At 48.5% G+C, this 22,171-nt stretch overlaps 1 long non-coding RNA gene across 1 annotated transcript in view; it reads left to right on the top strand.

The window, feature by feature from the left end:
• Positions 1-7,549, top strand: part of LOC309612982 — a 105,864-nt gene extending 98,315 nt beyond the window's left edge. Inside the window, exon 3 of the long non-coding RNA XR_014235450.1 lies at positions 2,566-7,549. This is a non-coding gene — a long non-coding RNA (uncharacterized lncRNA). The remainder of the gene's footprint in view (positions 1-2,565) is intronic.
• Positions 7,550-22,171: the final 14,622 nt, after the last annotated feature.

Below are 22,171 nucleotides of genomic sequence, written 5' to 3'. Positions count from 1 at the left end.
GAAAACGTGTTTCCAGCATCACTTAAATTTTGACCTTTAACTTCTGCAGCCATGCGAGCTACTTCATTTTTACACATCTCTGTCCTCAAACCCCATCAGACCTGTCATGAGCAAATAGACAAATAGTGAGTGGGGCCACTTTTTTTCTTAAAAGTCCCCCGCTGTGCCAGCAGGGCACTGTGATCCTCAGGTAGGAAGATCCTTCGTCTGGACTTGTTACAAGATGAAAAGATGTCTGACCTTGATTCCCTGCCACCAAAGAGCCTTTGAGGAATGGAGCTCAAAATGTATTCTTTTTTTTTTTTTTTTTTTTCAAAATGTATTCTTGGACAAAGAGGTCTGCTTCAAACTGCAAGTGGAAACCTTTGCCACGTATTCAGTGCCTTCTCCTTTCTGGCCACGTGTAAGTGTCATATGATTCCCATGCAAGGAATTGGAAGCTTATTGCCTCGGTTGCCCTCACTGATGAAGACTGAAAGTCATATTAAACACGTTTCTGGGAGGTGTTTTCTTTTTTTCTTTTCTTTTTTTTTTTCTTCTTCCATTTTTATTGTTGAACTTCATCTGGTGCTAAGATTTCCTCTAGAGAAGTAATTTAGAGCATTGTGGCATTTCCTTTCTTAATTAATCCCAACTGGGGCTTCGTCTAGAGCAAGCATCCGCGGTTGATGGCTTCATCACCGTGCAGAGGGCTCTTCCTGCTGCATTTGTAAACACCAGCCCGGCCACAGCGCCATGGCAGGGTTCTGGTTTGAATTAAAGCCCAGGCTGAAGGATCAACCCAGCTGTGCTTTCCTGTAAGCTCTGTCAGTTTTCCAAAGCTTGTTAACATGCTAATATAAAAGGAAATAGGACAAACTTCAAGGAATTTACAACTGGTCTTAAACTTCAAAGACAAAGCTACGTCCATGCAACACACACACACACATACACACACAAAACCAATATGTCCCTCCATCTCCTTCTTCTTCAAACACAGCTCAACACAAAACAAAAAAACCCCAACTAATAAAAAGTTCATTTAGCAACCTGGGGATGGCTGTGGATGCCGGTTTGAAACATTGTGGCCACAATCCACGATGTTGCAGGCGCTTTTGCGCATTGTGAAACATGGGGCAAAATTAGTAGGTCTGACTGGAGACGGGATAAATATTTCTCCAGTCCCTAAGACAGTGACGCCAACCCAGCCTAAAAGGTCGGCTTCCTTGTTCCTCCCCATGCAGAGCTGGCCAGGTGGGCTGGGTGGGAAGGGAGGACCCGACCGTCCTCACCTGCCACCTCCCCCGTCCAGCCCAGCCCTGGAACAAGGCACAGCACATCCATCCTGACCACAGGGGCTGGTGATGAACTCAGGAGGGAGAGGCTGGGGCACGTTTCTTAGCAAATGGTGATTCATTTTCAGAGCCGTCTCTTGGAGATTCTGACAACAAATAGAACAGCACAACTTTTTAATTTCCTGTTAATGTTCTCCTTTCTCCAATGAGCATCAGCAGATCATATTTATCTCAGCCTGCCAGGGTGTGGATGCCAAAACCCAGTTCAAAGATTCTCATTAACTTCCTCTGAGCATTTCCAAATTGGAACCCAAATAGTGAAACTGAAGGTCCCATTTAGGATGAAGCTAATGGCTGCGGCTGTGACGCCCTCATTCCTCTGCCTCATTCATTGCTGACTGTGGACACAGTGTTCTCACAAATGCCCATGTGGGTTCGCTTAGGTTGTCCAAGAATTGCGGCTTTGTCCGCTGCATTTGTATCTTCAGCGCTGGAGAGGTAGGGCAGCCACATCACTTAGGGCAGCGGTTCTCAACCTCAGCATTATTGACAGTTTGGGCGGGATGATTCTTTGCTGTGGAGCCGTCCTGGGCATTGCAGGGTGTGTAGCAGCATCTCTGGCCTCCATCCACGAGACGAAACTCCAGAGCACAGTCCCCCACCTCCCAAGGCATGACAATAGAGAGTATTTCCAGACCTTGCCAAACATCCCCTGGGGGTTGAGTTGCCAGATAAAATACAGGGTTAAATTTGAATTTCAGATGAACAATGAATACTTTTATCTATAGCATATCTTAGGTATTATTTGGAATGTGCTTAGAAATTATTTTTTGTTTATCTGAAATTCAAATTCAACCGGGCATCCTATAGTTTTGTTTGCTAAATGTGGCAGTCCTACCTGGAAGGCAATATTCTCCACCAATCCCTGCCCTCTACCCGGTCTTGAGACCCACTGACTTAGGGGAAAAAACAAGTAAGGATAACTGCTTCTACCCCCTGGTTTGCCCCGTTCTTGGTCATTTCATCTCAGAAAAGCCATTTAAAATCTTGGAGCCTTCCCCTCTTCAGTGTAAAAAGTGGTCATGATGTCTGCTCCCCTCTCGTGTTGAGAAGGTTCAAAAGACAAGGCTTCACAGTGAGAAACAAGCCTTCACAGTCCGGGCGAGAGCAGGAATCCACTCACAGCTGTCCAGTCACTAAACCCTGACTTCTCAGCGGACATCTCGGGGTGGGGGGAGCTGAGCCATCCCTGACTCCAGTCTTGACCAATCAGAGAATCATATTCCTCCAGGCACAGCGATTGGCTCATGGGACACCATGTGACCTGAGCAGAGCCAATGGGAGCTACAGTGGTTTTGCCGGGAGATTTCAGTGAGAGATGCTCTTGTCCATGAACCTGATCTTGGAAGCTGTAAGATGGGAGCTGCTGGGGGCTTTCCTGAAGGACAGCTGATACAGAGCAAAGCAGAGCTGAGGGATGGGAAGAAAGCTGATTTCTGATGGAGCAACTCCCCCACCCCGCCGCAAAGCCTCTGGACTTTTCTTTGTGTAAACCAATAAATCCCCTCTTTACCTAAATTAGAATTGGAGTTTCTGCCCAACCCAGCAAAAGAGGACCAACTGACTCCTTTGTGAAAGGGTTTAGTCAGCCTCGCCCACGCTAAGTGTTCAGTAAATGTTAGGTATTGTTGTTGCTGTGGGTTTCCTCAACTAGACTATAGTGTCCTCAAGTTCAGAGGCCAACTCTTCTCTCCCATTGGCTTTCTGGTGGGTGCACCAGGTCCCTGGGGGCTTGGATCAGAATGGATAGATAAAGAAGTGAAGGATGGATGGGTGGGTAGATAAATGAACAAGAAAGGTGCACGGTCGGAAGCAAGGAAAATAAACACTATCCTAGCTCCATCTGAGAAGCTTTTAATGAAGGATCACTGCAGGTCCTCCCTTTCCTGCCTCCACTCTCCTGCCATTGCCTCTTGGTGCTTAGCCCTTGTGCTGTGATTAACACAGAGCTGGTTCCCATTAAGCCCAGTCCCCATCTCAGGGCTGTGGCCCTTGCTGGTCCCGCTGCCTGGATTACCCTCTCCAGTATCTTCTCGTGGCTCCCTCCTTACAAATCAAGTCTGCACTCAGTGCTGCCACCTCTGGCAGGCCTTCGCTTATCACTCCTGGCAGCCCCCCTTCCTATCAGCTTTATTTCATTCATGGCCACTATCACCATCTGAAATTATCCGAAGTTTGTCAGCCTACTGTCAGTTCCCTCTACCCCACCAGGTAAACTCCATCTTTTTGACTGCTCTGTCCCCCACGCCTAGAAATTCCACCCACATAGTAGATGCTCAGTAAATATCTGTTGAATGAATGAATGAGTTATTTACATGTCTGGTTTCCTCTGCAGACTGTGAGCCTGTCGTATTCATTTTGAACCCCCAGGGTCCAGTAATGAGGCCTGAGTGCATGAGTATTGAATGAATGAAGGATTTTTTTTTTTTCCTGGCCGTGCCTCGCAGACTGTGGGATCTTAGTTCCCAGACCAGGATTGAACCCCGGCCCTCGGCACTGAAAGCACAGAGCCTTAACCACTGGACCACCAAGGAATTCCTGAATGAAGGATTTCTAATACTATGCTAGTCTCTGCGGAAGCCAGGGCAACAGAAAACTCTCTGTGGGCTCAAACTCTCAGCCTCCCCGGCAGGACTGGGAGGGATGGGGACAGCATGAAGCCAGGGAGGGGAGAACTGGGACGTTGGTTCTGCTGTTTCCTGACGTCGTGGTCCTGGGCCTCAGATACGCATCTGGAAAGCAGGGAGAACGCCAGCACCCCCGTCACAGGGCGATTGTGAACATTAACTGAGGCCAAGCATGTAACAGGCCTAGAAGTATCCAGGTGTGCTAGCGCAGAGTTGTACTGATATATTTGTTTCTATTTGTCTGAGCATCCCTGCATCCGTCTGTCACTCCAGAGGAGGGAACTTGCCTCCAGAGGAAGAAGGTGGCCTGTTCAAGGTCACGCAGCAAGTCAGACTTTTCTGATTGAATGGTGGGTGCAGGTGCAACCCCCCGCCTTGCCTCACACCTCCCTTCTCGCCCCCATACCTCCCGGCTTCCACCCTGGGCCCGTTTTCCTGCGGTGAGATCCTCGGGGCCTTTTCCCTGGGTGGGTGTGTTTTATTCTCAATAGAAAAAAAATGACAAAGTCGCTCAGAAACCCGAGCTGTTTTTCACACTGTTCTGTCTCTGACAGGCTGTTAGAAAAGTTGGGAGGAAAGGTGCTACTGTTATACTTTTGTTATTCGGCGCTAATTAGAAGAAAGCTGAGTGCTGGGATGGAGAACAGTTCCCCAGGAGGCACTTACTGTTGCCACTGGAACGAAAACGAATCCAGATTAAAAGTCTTCTGATTCCCAGGCACTACATTTCAAGCAAAATATTTTGTTTTGTTCTTAAACAATGAAAATTACCTGATCAATCGAATAGCATTGATACGTCAAAAAAATTTTTCCATATTCTGAATATTTAAAGGCATCTGACAGTTAGCTTTTTCTGCAGCATTTAAAATGAAGATGCTGAGCAAGTTTGCCATGTAGGAAAATGTGTTTTTGATCAGCAGAGATGCACATTCTTCGTCCACAGACTATATTCAGAAGAGGTAGATGGGGTTTCCTCCTTTGGGGGAGGGCAGGGTGCTAGAAGGAAGAGCTTTACCTGAGAAGCCAGGGAAGGTGAGAGGGGGCTGCCCTGAACAGTGTTTTCTCCAAAACCCACTGTGTGCTGGTTGCACAATGCAATCTGTGTTTAGCTGTGAGGCTACTGTGCCAGATGTGGGAGTAGCTTATCGAATCCTCACAATAGACCATGGGGTAGGCACTCTTATCATAGTTCCCATTTCTATAGAGGAGGAAAGTGAGGCTCAGAGAGGTTAAGTCACGTGCCCAAAGTCACACAGCAGGTAAATGGCAGTCCTGGCATTTGATCCCAGCTGGTCAAGCTCCAGGGTCCCTGCGTTTGGCTGCAGTGCTGGGCAGCCTCGCTGGGGGAGCACCATTACTGACCAACTATACAGGTGAGGGAACGGAGACTCAGAGGGTTCCATCCCAGCGGGAGGCCCCCCAGCGAGAAGGGGTGGAGCCCTGATGCAAGTGGCCTCCAGCTCCGGGAAGAAGGAGGCGCAAAGAATGGTGGAGAATTTGTGCTGTGGGAGTTCCGGTCACCAGCATGTGAGGCCTGGCTCTGCTTTCAGCGGGATGACCGCGGGCAAATGACTTCCCCTCTCTGTGCCTCGGCTTCCTCCCCTGCAAAGTGAGGATAACAGTTCCTGCCTCTTAGTGGGGTTTAAGGATTGAAGGAGATTCTACCTGTTAAAACTCTGCCCAGCAAGCCGGTCACCTGATCCACCCTAGTTCAAAGCTGGCTGTTACTATCACCATTATTATTATTCCGATTCAAAAGCTGTGCTCCTTCCGGATACAGGATGCTGCTGGCAGTAGATCTCTGTTATCAAGTTGGATCATCCTGGGTAGGCATGTAACCCCTCCAGGCTTCACTTTCTTCCAGAGCGCCACTAGAGAACCCGAACTGAGGACCTTAAAGGCACTGGGTGTTTCTCAGTGCTCTGCCCCTGAATCCTTACTATTCTATTTCCTTCATTCAGTAATGCCAGGCATGGCATAATGTTCCAGCGCTAGGCTCTGGAACAAATAGCAATGGCCCTCGTTAAGTTCCGGAGTCTTTTACGGAGAAGGACAGAGATTCACAAAGCCGATGAGAGTGATTGATAAACCCTCTGAAGCCACGTGGTTTCTGCCCACCTCTCTCAGAGATGACCAGTAATAAGGGATATCTTTTGGCACATTTATTTCCCAAAACGCTTTCACTTCCTCCCTCTGGGGCAATCTTCATTTCGCCTGTCTGAGCAGTGTGGCAGGCTGAGCAACCCTCATTTATCCCCATTTGACAGGTGAGAAAATTGAGGTTCACAGAAGTTGAAATGATTTGCTCAAGGCCAGGGAACTAATTATCGGTGGAATCAGGTCTCAGCTCTGTGCCTTGTTCCCACAATCTCCTCTCCGGCCTCCTCTTACCCAGTGAGGCAATAATCCGGGTTCTGTCGCCATTGGCAGAGTTGGATAAGGGCTGGTTTTTCTACGCTGGTAACTAGAAAAATGGGCTGGTAACTGTTCAACCACAATTTCATTATTATCTCCCGAGTTCTAACCAAGCAGAAGGCTCCGGTCTCCATTTTCTGTGAAAATCACTCAATGAGTCAATCAATAAATGTTGAATAAACATTTTCCTGTATGTGGAAGGGAGCTAAAACTAACTCATAACCTCCAAGACTTTGGGTGTGGCAACGTAAAGTAAATAATGTACGGAGCACCGACTATGTGCCTGGGACTGGGATGTCCTATCACTTACTCTTCACCAGATTAGGAATTCACTTAATGAGGTTACCTTTCCAGATCCAGGAAGAGAGGCTGAGTGAGGCCAAGGCACTCGCTAGGGTTGCCCGATGAAACACAGGACACGTGCCATTTGTGGCACATGTATACTAAATAATCATTTGTTGTTCATCTGAAACTCACACTTAACTGGATGTTCTGTGTTCTGGTTTGCCAAATCTGGCAACCCTTCCAAGATCATGCAGGGCGTCAGGATTAGGACGGAGCTAATCTCATTCCCAAGCCTCCATTTTTGACCCCTGTGATGTCCTGTCGCATCTGCATCACGAGGAGAGCTTTCCTGTGGCCCACCCTATAAATGTCCCCTATATCTTATTGACAGAACGGGGTCACCTAGTAACCCTAACTGTGGAGGTATTTTTAGTTGGGCGCAGTGCTAACCCTAATAAAGTCAGAGATCTGTTTGCAAGGCAGTTGGGGGAAACAATGTAAATTAAGTCTGGAATTGCTCCCTCTCCACAGGGGGAGACAACTGAGGACGAGTAGAGTGGCTCAAGGGTGGGGCAGTGCAGGCAAGGCGTGGAGAGAGACCGCCTCTCAGGAGCGGGGTTGGAACCATGGCGTGGTGCCTTACCTTAAGCCAGAGCACCCATGAAAGAGTCCTGATAAATCCACATGCTGGGCTGTGCCCTCACTGTGTCACACACAAACCGTCACAGTCTCCTGGGCACAGAGCTCTGTGACCACGTCATGGGGTAAACCATGCAGCCACGCTGGGCCTTCCCCAGCACCCTCCACTCAGGATACAGGACGGGGCGGGTCTGGTACTGTAGGAGGTGACAGCTAGGATGTAGGCAAAGACTAAGCTGACCAGCCATCCTGGCCGGCTCGGGACTGAGCGTTTTCTGAGTTCTGGAACTTTCAGTTCTAAATCTAAGAGAATCCCGGGCAAACAGACAAGTTGGTCACTGTAGGAGAGGCTCGAGATGGGACCGTGGTGGGGGGTAGGGCTGAGCCAGGTGGTCACAGAGAGCATGATGATGGGGGGGGGGGCCTGTGTGAGACAAACTCCTTCCCCCCAGAATCTGCCAAGAGCCCTATTTCCTGTCTTCGTCCATTCTGGTTGCTGTAACAAAAACACCATAGACAGGGTGGCTCAAACAGCAATGTATTTCTCATAGTTCTGGAGCCTGAAAGTCTAAGATCAAGACTCTGGCAGATGCAGTGTCTGGTAAGAGCCCATTTCCTGATTCACAGACGGCTGTCTTCTTGCTGTGTCCTCACCCAGTGGAAAGGGTGAGGGAGCTCCGTGGGATCTCTTTTATAAGAGCACTAATGCCATTCATGACGGCTCCACCTTCATGACTTACCTCCCAGAGTCTCCACCTCCAAACAGCATCACACTAGGGACTGGTATTCAACCTATGGGTTCTGGTGGGGTGCATTCAGGCTATAGCATTCCCCAGTCTTCATCGTTTGCTTGGCATTTCAGGAGTTTCGCTATGTTCTCGTACAATCTATACGAATAACCAACTTACCTTTCTCAGATAAGTGCACTTATTTAAAAAGAACCTCTCTATCATTACTGTAAATGGAAAGCCAGTATTAGTTCCCACACATAGCAGATAGCCATAAAAATAAATAAGCAAAATTGTTACAAGAAAAGAATTGTTCATCTGTGTACCACCTAGAGATCATCTCATGTGCCCCATTGCTGCGAACATCACCCTCTGTACCCTCAACACCAGAAGTGGTGCGCCTTGAGATGGGGAGACAGAAGAAAACAACCATCACCCCCTCAAGAACACCAGGTGCTTTGGAATGGAAGTAGTTGTAGGACTAGGAAGAGAGGGAGAACATAGAAAAAACCAGGAAGCCATCCTGGAGGAGGCGGGACTTGAAAGGCCTTGGAGTCAGGGCAGGGTGTGGATATGCAGAACAGAGAACCAAGCCTTCATTGACTGATTTGTTTCTGGAGTCAGTCTTTCTCCAGGGGCTCCTTTTGGAAAGGTCCTCACTTTGCTCGGTTCTGCTATGCACAAACTCCAGTGATCACATTTCAGTTAAATAACACCAGTCCCCCAACTGATTCAATTCTGAGATACCATAGTACATTAACTGTGAGTAATTTAAAAAAGTACAAACTTCACTGCTAGCTCTTCATAGCACATGCACCATCATTACCACTTAGGCACCCGTGGCAGACATCACTAATGGATTGGAGCACTCCACAAAGTGCAGAGGTTAAGAAGCTTCTGCTCCAAAACTAGACTGGCTGGCTTTGAACCCAGGATCTTTCACTTTCTAGCTGTGTGTCCTGGGGCAAGTTACGTAACCTCTCTGAGCTTCCATTTCCTTATCTGCAAAATAGACATAAACAGTACTACCTCACAGAGTTGCTGTGAGAATAAAATGAGATCTGTGTAAAGTGCTTAACAAACATTGTCTGGACTATCGTAACGCCTGCTAGCTAGCTGCAGTAGCAGCAACATTGCCAACGCTAGATTCAGCTACAGAAGCCTTCTCCACCCAGCACAGCAGATACTCACTACTGATCAGCCTGAGCTGGCAGGGGAGGTGGAATCTGCTTGCCATCTCTGCTGTGATCCAACCCTTGCAGATAAGAAAACAGACCCAGAAAGCTGAAGCAATGAGCCCACGGTCTCACAGAGAGCTAGAAGCCTTGGGCTCTGTTCTGGTTCAACCATGAGTCCACTACACCTCCTCATCCCATTTCACCTCTATTCCAAACACACAGAAAGGCTCTCCGTGTGGGCTTGGGCGCTGAGGTCATAAGGACACCTGAGGTGCTTTTGGGATTTGGGAACACGTTCATAAATCTTGCATCTTCCCATTCAGGCAAGGTCTCTGGAGGTAGTACTGTGTTTGTCCTTTGTCAACCTCCGAGTTTGGGGTTTGACCTTGGCAGTAGAGAGAAAAGTGAGAAATGAGAGCCATTGCCTCATCCTGGGATGGCTCCGAGATGGGCAGCTTCTGTCTTCTCGCGAAAGGTGGACCACAGTCAGGACTATCCAGCTGACCTTTGATTTTCTAAGAAGGGGTCTCACCTTTGCCCAGTGCTGCTTCATAGGAACTGGTCCTACCTGGTTGCTACAGGTAGTGAATTTCAGAGTCTGCAGTTGTCACCTGGCTGAGCAGGACCGGGAGCCAGACCCCGGGCAAAGGACATCCAGCGATGATCATGTAAGGGGAGCAAACCGCCCGGAGGTGCGGGGAGGCTGGACTCAACCCGCTTCCAAGACCACACACCTCATCCAGGCTCATAGGTAAGGCCCAGTGTGAACACAGGCCTGGGCACTTCTGTTAGGAAGCATCTCTCCTCCACACCCAAGAACAAAGTCACCCAGAGGCGAGAGGCAGACTGACTCCAGCTTTTGAGGCAGATGAGATAAGAGGTCAAGAAGTTGGCCAGGGAAAAGAAAGGTTCCCAGTATTAACAGCAGCTGCAACAGTAATGCCAAAGTTTGCTTATTTGGGAGATTTCTCATTACCTGTACTGTTTATCGAGGATTTAGTGTGTGCCAGGCGCTTATTGTGTGTTTTGCCTTTTTAAACTTCCAGGCAGCACCATGAGCTATGTCTTATTGTTGCTATTTTAAAGATGAGAAAACAGCTCAGGCAGGTTGTTGGCATGCCTAGGTCACACAGTCCTGGTAGAAATGGAACTTGAACCCATGACACTGTGTGTCAAAGTCGCGCATCTATTGTGCCTGTGTGGTATCCTGGATGCCGCTCTTGTGTCAGCACCAACTATAACCAGATTTAAAGGATGGGTAGGTTTTTATTAGATGGAAAAGAGAAGAGGGCATTTCAGGTGGAAGGACAAGCTTGATAAAAGTCAAGAAGTAGAAACTGGCATGTGTTTGGACACTATGCAAGAATAATCCGATTTGACCAAATGGTAGCCATTAGGATATGCCAGGGATAGTTGTCAATAGACAGGTGTGTCTAATGGTCATAGGTCTTGAAGGGTCTTGCAGGCTAGACAAAGGTGTTACAATTAAATGCAGTAGGTAATGGGGAGTCACAGTTGGTTCTTGAGCAGGGGAGTGGCATGCAGAAAATAACATTCTTGGGAGGCTGGTCTGACAGCCTTTTGTAGTATGACACAGGTGAGGGGAGATGGAAGGCAGGAAGAGCCGCTTGGAGGGATGGTCCGGGCAGTAGTGTGGGGCTTTGGGAAACACTGGGAGAAAGACGATAGGTCTGTGGCAGGTTTGCTGCGGTCCTGCTGCCCCGGCAAGGCTGGTTAAGGAGTGGACATGTGATCCATTTCCTTCAAGGAGTTGTGGGAGCTTCCAGGAAAGCATCACATGCTCCTAGAAAGGGAAGATGCACAAACGAGGTGGTCCTTCTTCCGCTGATGTCATTGTTTAGAAACTGGAACTTCAAGGTCCATCTTCTGACCTCCAGGGGAGACTGAGGGCAAAGCCAAGACCCCACGGCTGGCGGAGTGCAGAAATGTAAAGAACTGGGTCTCAGAGAGAGAGAGAGAGAGAGAGTGGGCAGAGCTGAAAGACGCTGCTCTTGGAACGCAGGGCGAACGGGCGGCCCCTGATCCCCAGTCCCAGTTCCGGAGGCGCAGTGTACGTACGTCTCGTCCTTGGCGTCTTTGAGAGTGCTGTGCGTTCCTATGACAAACTCCCTTTTCACCTGAGCTGACGGGGGGTGGGCTTCTGCTCCTCCTTCGAAATCACTGTGACCAGGACACCTGGCACCAGACCTTGTGTGGTTCTTCCCGATGACCCAGCACCCAGGACGGTGCCCGGCACGGAGTGTGGGGTGGATAAGTACAAAATGAACGATGGGTGAGATGAGCCTTGGCCTTGGAGGAGAGGCAGAAAGGCAGGGTCTGACCATGGGTTGTTGTCCCCAACACAAGCCACTACAGATGCCTCAGCTACAATCGTCTCAACTGTGCCCTCTGTGTCCCTAGCCCTGTGCGGGATCTGAGGCCCTTATTCTTCAGGGGCTGGGTGTGGTCTAAGCTTCGGGGCCCACGCCCATAGTTTCTGATCCTTGGTCTGGGCTGGGATTTTTGCATTTGTAACAAGTTCCCAGGTGATGTAATGCTGCTGGTCCAGAGACCCCACCTAGCAGCTGCGATGCAAGAGGGGTATAAGACCTAGGGTCACCCAAGGCCCTCATCATCCAGCTGAGAAACAACGGGGAAAGGGAAGTTGGCGACAAGAGGCTGGCAGGTTTGGGCCAGGAGGGCATCCCTGTGTGGGTCCTTGACCCCAGACAGTCACGGGGCCAGTCCTCTTATGATTAATTCATTTACGCATCACTGGAGACTGAGGGTCAGCTAGGCTCCGGGATGCAGAAAATCAACGTCTGATGTAAGCCCGGTGCTCCCAGGCCTGTGGTTGACTTGAGATGAGGGCGTATATTCACTTCATGAAACATCCAAGTAGGAGGAGTGTCTGTGGCCGACAGTGGATGTCCTTTCGGGTCCCCGAGGATCTGTGTGTTGCTTTCCTAGACACTTCCGTTTCCAATGACCAGTCTCTGGAGGCTTGCCTTGAGATTAGCCGTGTGACGCCTGGGCAGGCCCAGAGATCCAGAGATACTTGGGAGTTGGCATGCCCAGGACGGCCCCTGGCCAGAGGCAGGCAGGTGAGGGTTATGAAAGCCTGGCGTCTTATCCCCAAGCCAGGAAAACGCACGGGGTAACTTACCCCATAGGATCAGGTCAAAGCCACCCTCCCGGACTCCCTGCAATCACACCTTCCTCGGCTCCCCCTGCCCGGGCCCGCTGCCCCATGTCCTTTTGGTCTCCCCTTAATGAATCCTGGCGTCAGGCTCTGCTTCTGGGGAAGCTGACCTAAGACAGATGCCATTTGCAGGAGTTCTGAGGGGGACATGATGGCAATCGGGGTCAGTGACCAGGGCCAGGTGCCCGGAAGAGGTGCTGGAAGGCATTTGGAGTCAGGATAGTTAACTTCTGGGAGTTGGAGGAGTGACTTTCTAGAGAGGTCTCCCTCCAGGCCCCTCAGAAACTTCTCCTCCCCCAGAAAGCAAGATCTCTGAGATGCAAAAGCAAAATGGGCCCTTTATGAGATGTTTAATGAGTTCTGTTATGGAGAAAGTTAATTGAGTTTGTTGTAGAGGTTTTGGCTTATAATGTTTACCAGAGATTCTTCTGTGGCTGCACACAGCCTAGCAGACACGACGAGGAAGCCGCGGGAGCACAGCCGTGGCTCCCGCCCCTGCGGGGAAGCTGTGCTGCCCCCAGCTTGTGGCCAGGAAAACCGGAGGGTCCGGGCCGGGGGCAGGGCTGGGTGGGACATAACGGATGTCAGAGCTTCCGATGAAATGACATCCCGGCCTTGCCCTGTGTCCATTTAGTGACTGGTGGAAAATCCACCCCTTTGCTGCCACAGAGGTGAGTGATGAGGGGGTGGGGGAGATACTCCAGAAATGAGACAGAGTCCTTCCTTGTCTTTACAGCGATTGTTACCTGTTCAGGTGTTGCAGACACTTGCTCTGCGACTTGGGCGGAGCAAGGTGGGAGGAGCAGGGGGAGCCTTTCCAGGGCTGAGAAGATGAGCTCAACGTTTATAAAGGGTCCTTCGCATGAAAGTGCTCTTGCTTCGGCCGGGTTCAGAACCTGGTCCTTTTCTTCGTCCATATCATTGATTCGATCATGATCATCTGGGGAAACAGTTCCCCCGTGAGATTTGACAGTCACAGTAGCTACCGTTTCCTCTATGGGCCAAGCACTCAATATTTTTTGTTTCTTCGCCTCTCAAAACCACCCTGTGACGATCCACTGTACAAGTGAGAAAATCGGGGCTCAGAGTGGTTAACTAACTTACTCACAGTCACACAGCTGCTAAGTGGCAGGACTGAAATTCAAAGCCAGGCCTTCAAGTTGGGCAGGACTCGGTCCCTGCCACCCTGTCGGACTTCATGCCCCCGCCTTCCCCCCCCGACTGCCCCCCACCCCGAACGGGTGTCAGCCCCACGGATGCCTTTCTGTGTCTTCAACCCAGAAAGCGGCTTTCTCCCTCCAGGCCTTTTTGTCAGTGCCTCTGCCTGGAGCACTGTTCACAGTCGCCTCTTGTCCTTCCATCTCCCACTTACCTGTCATGTCTGGAGTCTGCAGCGGTCTTCTCCGCTCTCCCCATCTACGTGGGTGCCCCGTGCTCCTCATCTCCTCTATATGCTTTTCTTCACAACCGGTTATAATTACATATTTATTTACCTGTTGATCTTATAGGCCCTGTCTTTCCCAAGAGGGCAAGAACCATCGACTTTTTTGTATCTCACTCTGTTCCCGGAGCCGAACCCCGCTTAGTACGTGGTAGGAGCTCAAATGGATTGAAGGAGGGAGAGAGACATGCATTCTTACAGCCTACTTGGAGGGTGCTTTGTGATAAACAAAGCACTCTGCATACCTCAGAGGTTGTAGTCATTTATAATTTTTGTTGTCATGCCAGCACAGGCTGAGGTGTGTTCTCTTTGGTTTATCCCTCGGCCCCTGTGCTGAGGGCAGAGGAGGCTGTGTTTAATCCTGTTACACCCACGGGCCTCATCCAGGATCATCTTTTCGTCAGAAACCTCCCACAAATGAAGCCTCCCCCTCCCCAAGTCCCCAGTCATATCCATAGGATTCTTATTGTGGAGTAACCAACTGTCCTGGTTTGCTTGGGACTGAGGGGTTACAGAGCTAAAGCTGGGACAATCCCAGGGAAACCAGGACGCTTGGTCACTTTACTGATTTGGCTGCTACAAACAAGTCTGTTAGAAGGGCTTAAAGCAATGCAGGGTTTATTTATCTCTTATATAAAAGAAAAAAAAATCCAGGGCTGGATGGTGACTCCATAATGTCATCAGGGACCCAAGCTCCTTGCTTTCTGTCCTGCCATTCTAAAAGCATAGTTTTTAGCCTCAAGGTTGCCTCATGGTCCCAAGATGGAGGTTGCAGCTCCAGTCATCATATCCACATCCCAGGCATGGAGATGCAGGGAGATGGAGGGTTTAAAAGGACAGGTACCTATTGAATTAGTCCCCTTTAAAGAGCTTCCCCAGAAGCCCTATTTGGGACTTCTACTCACATTTCACTGGCCAGAAATGTACCACATGACTGTCCCTAACAGCAAGAGAAATATAGTTTTTTAGCATATGCCTTGTTGCTCTGATTAAAATGTGGTTTTGCTTGTTTGGAAGAAAGCAAGAATTTGTATTTGATAGTTGAGTTGGCCAACTTGTCCAGGTTTGCCCAGAAGTTTCTCAGTTTTAGTACTGAAAGTCTTGCATTCCAGGAAGCCCTTGGTTCCAGCAACAGGATGGTTGGTCACCTTATTGGTAAGAAACCTCCATCCTCCGACACACCAACCTTCCTTGGCTCTGCCCTAGGAACAGGGTGTTGGATGTTTGTCTAATACCTTGACATCTGGGCGTAAATCAAACATCAGACAGCCCGGGTGATACATTAAAAAATAATTTCACCAAAGCCCAGGTGCTGAATTACAGCAGTTGAGCTGTAATTATTTGATACCTATCTAGGTGCCTGAGAAAACTTTGCCTCAATTAGGAATGAAGTTAGGCTTCCAAATTTTCTCTGCACACCTCTCCCTTTCAGGGAAATATTTCCCTCCTTTTCCCAAGTTCAGATTTTTTTAAAAAATACTGAAACTCTAGTTTCTGATGTTCACTAAAAAGACACGATATTGGGCTTGGCAAAATCTCCAGATACAGAGGAAAGATGTAGGAGTGGGAAATGGACAACACCCGTCTTTAGGATAACAGACATGTCTTATAACGGAGCATGAACACTGCCAAGGGCCTCTTAGCTCACGAAATGGGGTGGCCAGGGAGAAACCATGACCAGCATAAAAAAATCGCCAGCAAGTATTTATCAGCCACTTCCTGTGTCAGACGCTGGGCTAAATTATGCCTTCAGCTTGTTGCATCTTCATGATTCTTCTCTGCTCCATTTTGCAGCTAAAGAAACTGAAGCTTCCAGAGGCTGAATAATTTGCTAAGTCCACACAGCTAGAAAGTGGATGGTGATGCTGGGATCTGAACACACATCTGGCTGATTCCAGAGTCTGGTTATATATACTGCCTCTTGGAAAGAGCTGGTTTTAGCCAAGCTATCACATAGGTTTGTAGGGAAAAAGAAAAAGAAAAAAGAAGGATGTCTGACTGCACCCAGATCTGTCTTAGCAGCACCCTTAAAGTTGAATGAAGGAAAGCAATTTGTAACTCCTGGCAATTTATGTTTCCCAATGCATCGGGCGCTTAAAAATGCCCCACGTTGTTAAGATAACAAATGCCATTGTATTTTTTTTTTCTGCTTTTTTTTTTTTTAATTTATTTTGGTTGCACCGGGTCTTAGTTGCAGCAGGCAGGCTCCTTGGTTGCAGCACCTGGGCTCCTCCATTGTGGCATGCGAACTCTTAGTTGCAGCATGCATGTAGGATCTAGTTCCCTGACCAGGGATCGAACCTGGGCCAGCTGCATTGGGAGCGCAGAATTCTATCCACTGTGCCACCAGGGAAGTCCCATATTTCTGCTTATTTCTTGAGATTGCTTGGCACCTGGCCTCTCTGTAACTGCCCAGTTTTCTAGGGCCAATTTCACAGATTAGAAGTTGCAAGGCAGGTTTTGTACCTTATAAAGAGACCCTGATGACTTCCCAGGTGGAGGCTCCCAAAATCCTGGTCTAAGTGACAGTGGAGATTCTTCCTGGAGGCCCGGTGCCTGTCCGAGCACGGTGACCCTCTGCCGGTACTCCAGGCTGCTGAGTGTATGGGGCTTCTGGGGTCAGCTCTGGTCCAGTGGATGCTGTGCTGGTCCTTGTTGAGAACCGCACATCCTCTGAGGCCAGCAGGGTGGACAGTCCCCACTGGTTCCTGAGTCCCAGCTGGGTCTGAGGCTTCCAAGTATGATGCTGAGTCTTGGTTCCTTCCTCTGGGGATTGGTAACAAAGGCATCCACCTCCCAGGGCTGTTGGGGGGATGAATTGAGATAGTGCCAGTCAAGTGCCTGACATGGTACCTGGCATATATGAGGGCTCGATAGACCTCAGCCTGAAGAGTGATGAGGAGGAGGAGGAGGAGGGGAGAGAGGACGAGGAGAAGGAGAAGAAAGAGATCATAAGCCTCAGTTTCTTTAGTTATAAAGTGAGAACGGTAATGAAACCTCTTTCATAAAACTGTAGAAAAGATCGATTGATGGGATGTCTGTTAATTATGCTCAGCACATACTAAGTGTTGGATAAATCTTAGCAATTGATACAGTCTTTAGAGCTTCAACAAAATGGGGATAAGAAGCCACCTTCCTCATATGAGATTGTAGTGAAAATTTAGCAAGGTAATGTTTTTGAAGTGACTAAAAAGTGCTTGGGACTGCTTAGACCTCAGTGCATAATTATTATTATTCAAACAGAAGTGAGGAAATCGTTCTGCCCCACTGGTGTCTGATCTTGTGGCCTCGAGGGGATGGGAATCTTCGGGAGAGAACCGAATGGAACGGTTGTGCAGCACGTGGGCTCTCCCAGGTGAAACGGATCACAGGGGCAACGTCTGGCAGCCGGTGGCACTGCCCTGAGTGGCTTCGGTCTTCACATCAGACCTGTCCTGGTGGCTGGTGTCACTCTCCATGTCCTTTAGTTCTCTCGCCAGAGGCCAGGGGAACAACACGGTGACCGGAGCCCGGCCAGTGTGAGCGCTGCCCCTGGGTGGTCTCGGCGCCTGCGCTCGGCTGCCCTGGCCCGCTTTGACATCTGCCTTCTGTGGAGCACATGTTGTCACCAGTTGACACTTACACAAGCCAGAAGCGGGCTGGCCCACACTCAGCGCCGTAATAAACACATGTGGCAGTTTTTGAGAGCCGAGCTGTCCCATCCATCAATCCACGTGACACCCAAAGAGTCCCCGTGGGGAGGAAGGCAGCACTTCAAAGCGCAGAGCCTCGCAACCAGGTGTGCACACCAGGCACGCGGGGTGCCCTGGGCTGCAGCCTACAGGGGTAGGCGAGCTACGGGGGTCTGTGTGTGTGTGCGCGGGCATGTGCGTTTGTGCATATCTGTGTGTGGGTGTGAACGTGTGTATATATGTGTATGTGTATATGTGTCTGCATGTCTGTGCACATGTGTATATATGCACGTATTCATGTGTAGATGTGTGCCTTGGTGCTTGTATGTATGTGCATGTGTGTGTGTGCATGCAAGCACATTAGATCAAGAGCTCCAAATTCCAGCACTTTCAGGGGCTGGCAGGGTTGTGACAATGGAACAGGCCAGATGGAAGCGGACTTTGGTCCTCAGGATTTAGGGTGAATAGAGAGGGGCCGGGACTGTAGCAGACAGGAAGCCCGTGTCCACCTGAAGGAGGAGGCTGCGGCTCGTCCTCAGCACCTGCGGCCCGCTGGATGCACACGCGGTGATGCCACGCAGTCCCATCTTCAAGAGAAGCCGGGAAGTTGGCTTTTTCTGTGAAATATCTTGATTTTTCTTTTTAAAATTTTTATTTGATGTTATTTTTTTTTTAGTGTTTCTCTCTCTTTTTTTTTAATATTTATTTATTTATTTGGTTGTGCCGGGTCTTATTTATTTATTTATTTATTTTTATATTTATTTTTGACTGTGTTGGGTCTTCGTTTCTGTGCGAGGGCTTTCTCTAGTTGCGGCAAGCGGGGGCCACTCTTCATCGCGGTGTGCGGGCCTCTTCACTATCGCGGCCTCTCTTGTCACGGAGCACAGGCTCCAGACGTGCAGGCTCAGTAGTTGTGGCTCATGGGCCCAGTCGCTCCGCGGCATGTGGGATCTTCCCAGACCAGGGCTCGAACCCGTGTCCCCTGCATTGGCAGGCAGATTCTCAACCACTGCGCCACCAGGGAAACCCTCTCTTTTTAATTTTACTTTTTAAATTGAAGTATAATTGACTTACAATGTTGTATTAGTTTCAGGTGTACAGCAAAGTGATTCAGTTATATATATATATATTATATATGTATATTATCTATCTATCTATCTATATATGTATAAAATTCTTTTTCAGATTCTTTTCCCTTATAGGTTATTACAAAATATTGAGTATAGCTCCCTGTGCTATAAGTAGGTCCTTGTTGGTTATCTACTTTGTGTACAGTAGGGTGTATATGGAATGTCCTGATTTTTAAGACTATTGTCAGCTCATCAAGAAGATTTAAAATGTCCCCTAGGGGACTTCCCTGGTGGCTCAGTGGTTGAGAGTCTGCCTGCCAATGCAGGGGACATGGGTTCGAGCCCTGGTCCGGGAAGAACCCATATGCCGTGGAGCAACTAAGCCCGTGCGCCACAACTACTGAGCCTGCGCTCTAGAGCCTGCATGCCACAACTACTGAGCCCACAGGCCACAACTGCTGAAGCCCGCGTGCCTAGAGCTCATGCTCCGCAACAAGAGAAGCCACCGCCATGAGAAGCCTGCACACCGCAACGAAGAGGAGCCCCTGCTCACCGCAACTAGAGAAAGCTCGTGCGCAGCAACTAAGACCCAACACAGGCAAAAATAAATATATAAATAAATAAATTTATTTTAAAAAATAATAAAATAAAATAAAATAAAATAAAATGTCCCCTGGCTCAAACAAAACATACTCAAGGCTGGAATTTGGCCTGTGGACCCCAGTGGAGTGTAGCTATTTCTCCCTGGTGGGGAAGGGACTGCTCTACCCAGCTGGGCTGTTTCCAGAAGACCCTCATTGACCTGGAACAGTGGTTCTCAATGGAGTGAGCTTGTCCCCGAAGGGACACTTGGAAACATCTGGAGACATTTTCCATTCTCAAAACTGGGTGGTGGTGATGGCGGGTTGCGGAGGGCGGTTGTTACTGGTAGCTGGTGGGCAGAGGCCAGGGATGCTGCTAAACGTCTACAAGGCACAAGGCAGCTCCGCCCGTAGTAAAGAATTGTCTGCGCCAAGCGTCAACAGTGAGATATCTGAGAATCATCCCGAAGATGATTTGGGAGGCCCGGCTTCGGGCTGCCCAAAATCCTAACTCTTGACCAATGGCCTTTAGGGGTTTAGGGGTCAGTTGTGTGACCAATTGAAAATCCCATCGAAGAGATGGATTTCTGGCCGAGAGGCCTGCCCTGTGTGCCTTCCCAACAGGGCAGCCTTTGGGTTAGTGTTTCACATGCCTGGAATCACCAAACTCCCACACCCCATGATCAACACCACTTTTATCGTCATTCCACAGATTAGGAGATGGAAGCAGAGTCTCTCTCTCTCTCTCTCACACACACACACACACACACACACACACACACACACACACACACACACACACCAGAAAGTTGGCAGAGCCCGAATGTAACTCAGGACAGACTTGTTCCCAAGCCCGCCCCCTTAATGACAGGGCAACACTGTGAGAAAATATGGACTGAACTGATTTTACATCTCTCGCACATCTGAGAGTTTGAATCGACTGCTTCCTCTGCCTGGAGTAATCCTCTCTTGGAAAACTCCCACTCATCTTTCCAGGCTGAGCTTGAAAATTGTCTTCTCCAGGAAGCTTCTTCCCCTGGCCGTTGAGCCTGCGTCAGGCCCCAAGTCTGGGGTCCCTCCACCAACCAGGTGTTTCCCCTTCACAGATCATCTCCCCTTTACTGTGACTGCTTCAGTTTCTGTCTTAATATTTAATGAGCATCTATCATGACTCTACTAATGCCTGGCACGTACTAGGCACTGACTAAGTATTTGTTGAATGAACAGATCAGTGAATGGTGGGCGTATCCTAGCTTCCCTTTGTAGCTTTATTTCTGAACTTTGGAGTGCGTTGTTGAGCCTTCGTGACGAACCAGGCACTGTTCTCAGTACTTTACATGTATTTACTTGTTTCATGCTGCAGCAGTCCCATGAGGTGAGGTAGGTGTTAATACTGTCCTCATTTATCCTCATTTTCTCAACTTATCAGGCAAAGGGAAGTTCAACTATGTGGCCAAAGTGACACAGCTCGTAAGTGGCAGGAACTTCCCTAGTGGCTCCTATGAGTGCACCGTCTGCAGGCTGGGGACAGAGCTGAGTTCTGTGCTTTTCCCCACTCTTTGCATCCCCTGGTAAGGGTTTCGTGAGCTATGATTATTTGACTCAGGACAGGTTCAGACAACAAACAACCATTATACGGAACGTCTACGATGTGGCAGGCACCGAACTAAATGAGGTGGTTACAATTTCATGTTTGTTGTTTGCATTTCTTGTTTAGATATTTGCCTGTTTATATTGTATCTGTATATTGAACTTTTTTCTTATTGATTACCAATTACTCTTTATAGATTAAGGTCTATGCCATATATTTGTCACTTTTTACGTATTTTCCTTAATTTCACCAATTTTGTTATTTCTCAACTTGTTTATAACGTTTTAGTTGCCGTTCATAGTTTTTAGTTTTAATTTCTAGGTAGTCAAAATTGTTCCTTATAATTTCACTCTTTAGTGCCATATCTCAAAAGAGTATTTCCAAGATTATAAAATATTAACTCATACCTATTTCTCTAGTCCTTTTAGATTCATTATTAATTTATTCATTTGCCCACTACCTCACTTAACTTAATCTTTGGTTCACTAGGAATAATTTTAGCATATGGTGTGAGGCAGGGATCTCACTTTATTTACTTTTTAAATAAATTTATTTATTTTTATTTTTGGCTGCGTTGGGTTTTTGTTGCTGCATGTGGGCTTTCTCTAGTTGCGGTGAGCGGGGGCGACTCTTTGTTGTGGTGCGTGGGCTTCTCATTGCGTTGGCTTCTCTTGCTGCGGAGCACAGGCTCTAGGCACCTGGGCTTCAGTAGTTGTGGCACACGGGCTCAGTAGTTGTGGCTCGTGGGCTCTAGAGCGCAGGCTCAGTAGTTGTGGTGCATGGGCTTAGTTGCTCTGCGGCATGTGGGATATTCCTGGACCAGGGCTCGAACCCATGTACCCTGCATTGGCAGATGGATTCTTAACTACTGTGCCACCAGGGAAGTCCCGGGATCTCACTTTATTTTTTTTTTTCATTCTCATGAAACACTCCTTGAGAGCACCTTGACTAAAATAGGCAGCCACAGTCCTCACAGTATCCACTTGGGCAGCTCAGCCTGTAAACCAGTTGTCTTTCAGTCACCTAAGGTATAGATATAGCTTACACATCTATATCAATATCTATATAGATGTAGATATGTCTCATATACCTGTATATTCACCATTCAATCAATGGATGTGTCCAGTGGATGTGTCTGAATTTTTGAAAGATGAGTTTCTTAGGCATTTACTTCCTGGGGGTACAGTTATGCCAGCCTCTGTCACTTGCCCATTCCACAGCTGTGACCACACTGGCACCCCACCTTCCCAGCCAGCAAATTACCGCTTTATTCACATGACTGGTAGAGATCCCTTGATACATACCAATTAAAATCATTGTCAGTCTTGGTGATCTGATTGGCAAAGATGAAAGAGATCTACAGTTCCTGATGCTGGCAAACATAGAGGTAATAGGGCTGTCTTGATCCC

This window comes from Balaenoptera borealis (assembly GCF_965194805.1).
Source record: "Balaenoptera borealis genome assembly, chromosome: 16".
Taxonomy (NCBI): domain Eukaryota; kingdom Metazoa; phylum Chordata; class Mammalia; order Artiodactyla; family Balaenopteridae; genus Balaenoptera; species Balaenoptera borealis.
This window is presented reverse-complemented; position numbering and strand designations above follow the sequence as displayed.